General features: G+C 40.3%; 1 protein-coding gene across 7 annotated transcripts in view; it reads right to left on the reverse strand.

Annotated features, from left to right (window-relative positions):
• Positions 1-5,000, reverse strand: part of wdpcp (WD repeat containing planar cell polarity effector) — a 77,275-nt gene that overhangs the window by 24,222 nt on the left and 48,053 nt on the right. The window lies entirely within an intron of this gene.

Raw genomic sequence — 5,000 nt, forward strand, 5'->3', positions numbered from 1 at the left:
CCCCCCTCGTCTCGCCGTTTTGAACTAGGGAGGATGTTATCTGTCACATTTCAAAAGTGGGAGAGGAGGCAGGGGACTATTCACCTTTCAGAAATGCTGGTATTTTCTCTTTACAGAGAAACATATCCAGCCGAGCACATTACTATATCAGCCTGCGACAATATTGGAAACAGCATGTATCCTGTTTGAGTCTGGCACGGTCATAAAGGGAGATAATATTGCTAAATGATGTCTGAGAGTGGCTAATTTAAAGTTCAACGCTGCAATACCGTTCATTACAAATCACACTGCATCAGACAGCTATTCCTGTTTTTTACGTGATCTTGGCTACAAGCAAGGCTGATGTCAATTTATCTATTTAGGTTCCAGAAAAACAGAAATTGATTATAGAAACGGTTGTTTTAATAAACCAGACTCAATTCAATTAAAATCTGAATTGTCCTGTAAGAGGTTTGGAGTATGAAGTTCACACTGGAAAAGTGATAAAATTAAATATACTGAAAACAAGTATGCATACTAAAAATGATTAGAAAAGAGAATTCATTAATCAAATTCATTATGTTTTATGATGATAAAGTGGTTTAGTTTAGAAAGAGTGTGTCACGATATGAACATTCAAAAACAGCTAAATCAGAGGACCAGTAACAATCAGGCTATGTGCTCAAACGGTGACTCAATAATGATCTAAACCATACCAATGACCAGCAACAGTTATATATTTCTCAGTCTAAGGAGCGAACTGAAGATGCAGCTTGATGGTATGAAACTTGCTCTTGTGTCAGAAAGGTCACTGATTTAAAAACAAAGAACGGCTGTGAAGTAAATGAAAAACCCACCCTCAACAACAACAATCAGCATGTTGCCACAGGTTGTCCAGTGGAGTCCGTCAATAACCAGCAGTAAAGATTGAAAATGTGCTGGTCAGCTCCCAGTTGCTTTGAATGGAGAACAGGATGCCTCGGAAGGAACTAAGTATATACATAATGTGGATAATGCATGAGTAAAAGTGAAAACAATTAAAACTATACGTTGTGAAAAAATATAACAGAGGTATAATTTTTAATTTAAAAAAAAAGGAAAAAACTCTAGCAAATTTTTGCAACACTCAACCTCTGAAATTGATGAAAAAGGGAGTGAATTACCCCTCATCCTGGCACCCAACGAGGGGCTACTCAGGGTTGCAGTGTTTTCTCAGGCAGAGTGCAGGGCCTGAGGGCCCATCAAAGGGTACAGCGTGTTAAGAAAAGTCTTCCGCCTCAGCAACATCACAGGACATCAGTGACGTGACTCAGGGCTCGCCATGGATAACCCTCAGCTGGCTAAAGCCAGCCCCCAGCTGAGCCTGCACCCGGCTCTAATACCCCCATATTGTAACCCAGCTTTTGTACACCCAGAGGGGTAAAAAGAGGGGGTTGCTGGTTTCCAAAAGAGGTGGGGAGCAGAGAGGGATTGAGGCAGGGAAAGAGGGGGGAGTATAAGAGAATAAGAGAGGTAGGTGCTGAAATTGAAGAGTATGAATGGGAACAGATTGGGTAATTACAGTGTGGTGCCTGCCCTCTGTGGCGAGGAGTTAGGAGGAAATGTGAAAATGGCCGACAACAAAATGGCCTCAAAAGAACCTAAATCGGCTCCCAGGACCGAGGTGGCTAATTCAGCCGCTGTGAACGAAGACATGGCCCCTCAATTAGGTATGAGTGAGGCTTCTTAATTGATAACAAACAGAGCAGCAGAAGATTAAAATAGGCAAGGAGAAGAGGAGCCATTACAGTAAAAGGACAGTGAGGTGTGAGGGCAGTAAGAGAGATGGTGAACAAGACATAAAAGACGTGAAGACGGTAAAATTCACAACAAGTTTTTTTTTTTAATGGTAGAGAGACAGCAGCAGGAAGAGAGAGATTGTGTGACAGACAGACCTGAACAATATGAACATTTGATGCCAGGGCGCTTTATTCCAGCTTAGCTCCTCATAATACTGAATCTTGAAAGACGGACCCAGAGAAAGAATTAACGAATGAACACATGAGAAATGAGAGGGAGAGAGAGACAAACTGAGAACTGAGAGAGAGAGAGAGAGAGAGAGAGAGGAGTATCAGCCCGACTAAGAAGGGATAACAATAATACTGCATATAAAACCATCAGATATTACACCTCTTATTCCCAGACTCTCAAACACGACACTAATCTTATTTATATAAGAGCTTTAGGGGTTGCAGCGCCTGATAAATGGGGCGTTTTAGTGGGCCATTTAAAAAAAGGGGGGGGGGGGGGGGGAACTAAGACCTGATATTAACTGATATTTAGGTTACTTCCAAATAAATGAGGGATTAGGTTAACTGGCACACAGCAGCACTTGCAACACATTACTAGACGGGATCATATCTGAATATTTGCAGTCTGTGGGTTACTGTTAGTCAGCAGTATCAATGGAAAGTACAAACAACAACATTTAGTGAAGATTTGCACTTTTGTTGCACTGTGTCCACAGAATAACGTACAATTGATGCATGGGTGTCTGCAATATGATTTTAGGAAGGTTGGGTCAATTTAAAAGAAAAAGGAGTCCATACTGTACTACTTTAATACCTCTTATACCTCCACGGCACCCCTGGAGCTATATTGTGATTATTATTTGTGATCTTGGTTTATTTCCCTTTGCACTTTTTACAGAGAATGGTAAACAACTTGTTGCATTTGTTGTAGAGAGGTGGAGGTGCCGAGGTTTATAGGAATATTGTTATAGCAGCAACAGCAGAATATGGAAAATAACACATATTTTGGTTAATGAACTACTGTAAAATTACTGGCCACTGATCTTTGTGTCAGTATTCTTTTTCATTTCTTTTATTTTTTCAAGTCAAGCCAGTTATAGGCAACATCGATAAAGAAACAAGGCTTTTAAATTACATATGTAACATGATCTTTTATGCATGCACGTAGTATTTAACATATTTTTTATATTGTCTTAAGTAGCGTTTTTCTTCGGCCAATTCCACATGAGGGCTTTCTTGACAACAAGCTAAAATAATGTTTATCTGGGATTTTGCTCAGGTAACAAAAGGGCTATCAACTTTTTTGCAATTGTTGTTATTATTATTAAAATATCAGCAACAAAAGGCGTCTCTAGAGAAAGCTCTTTGATTTTGAGGGACGGACATCAAATCAACTTTTCAAGTTTTCAAGCCTCATTGCAACCCTTGGAAATACATCAGGCAAGTGTCACATCCCCAGGAATAACTGATATACACCAATAACAATTAGTCACAGAAATTGAAAGTAGATGTGATTTTTTTTTATGTACTGAAATACTTTAGGGTGGAATTTGTCTTTGCCAACAACATAGCCAAATCAAATACTGGCAAGGAGACTGCACACAAGTCCACATAGGCTCAAGCAAACATAAAAATACACTTTCACTAATTAACAGCCGTCATAATCCCTGGACATGAGCCCATTTGCTCAACTTGCAAACACACACACACACACACACACACACAAACACACACTTTCTGACACACCTGTTATCCAGGAGCCTTGTGGTTGACTAACACTTCTATCAGATAGGTATTAAGGACTTAATGATTAAATAACTCTAATTACTCATCTAAGTGACAACAATGAGCTTATTGCCAAGACGTGTGCTACCTCCTCCTTCTACTCCTCCAGCACCGCCAAGCCCGGCACCAGATAGGGGAGGAAGATAGGAGGTGAACCCAACAGACGCAGCTTGCCTTACTGCTAGCGTATCTAAGAAACAGTACAAGCTCTCACTGGGGAACAAAAGAGCCGGCATCAGATTCGGCTATCACACAATTTGATTTAATTAACAAGTTACATCAAGAGCCAAGGAAAAGAAGAAGAGAAAGGGGAAGGAGGCGGAGAAAAAAATACTTGTAGTCGGCTTGACTTGGCTGACGAATGACCTAATTGGTTACATTATCAACTCATTATCAAAGGCTAATTAGGGAGCTACAGGACTGCGCCAATTATGAGAAAAAAAAATGCAAACGACTCAGTAACCCCCTGCTACTACTTCTACATACATCCCCCAACCTCCACCTCCGCAAAACACCCCCCTACCACCATTTCCTCCTCCCCCTCAATTTAACCCAACACTAAAGTGTTTCATTTTGACAAAAAGACTTCTTTTCTTTTTTAAAAGGCTTGAAGGACCTCTATTGTTAGCCGGGAGACAATGGGGCTTGAAGGGGTGGGGGTCCGGTGGTGATAGAGGGGGGTGTATCATGCTGAGCATTTCAAGAAGAGGTGAGGGTGTTAGCTACAGTATGCGTGCGTGTGTGTGTTTGAGTGTGAGCATTTTATCAACTCGATGGTGCGTTATTGAGTTCTGTGGGCAAGTTTTGAAGTTAGAAAGAGTTGGATGAAGGTGGGGGTTGCCCTCAATAACCTCTCCACCATCAAGTCAATCAGCTGACCAGCAGGTTAAAGCAACCACACAACCTAATTAGAGTGAAGGACAGAGCAAGGGGTTAAATGTCAACGTCCTATTTTTCTTTCACTTTGTCGCTCTTTTCAGGTGATGAGTTGCTGCTCTCTTGGTCGCTGAGGCGAGAAAGTGCTCGTTGTGAGTGAGAATTAACTTTGTTGCAGATCTAGGATGAAAAGTATTTGCAATTATCTATTGTGTTTGGCGAGTCAGATACAAATAGACAAATACTTTCTTATAATGTCTCTTAAATTTGTTTGTATAAAATGTATAAATAGGAATATATATTTTTGCATGTGAGAAGAGCTTGGAAAGATGTCCCGTGTTCAATATTACCATTTACATGTTGTTTGATTTAAAACAGAAAATAAATTAAAACCTTCTGCTGACTGTCAGGTGTAGTACTAGAGCCACGGAGGGGGATATATAGCACTATATGGATACATAGTATACATTTACTAAAAATGGACGAGTGAATTGGATCTATAATTGTATAATTTGTAGTTTTAGTCATACAGTGTGAAGAACGCCTAGACAGTGATGCATGAGTTGGGAA

This window comes from Etheostoma cragini, chromosome 17, assembly GCF_013103735.1.
Source record: "Etheostoma cragini isolate CJK2018 chromosome 17, CSU_Ecrag_1.0, whole genome shotgun sequence".
Lineage (NCBI taxonomy): Eukaryota > Metazoa > Chordata > Actinopteri > Perciformes > Percidae > Etheostoma > Etheostoma cragini.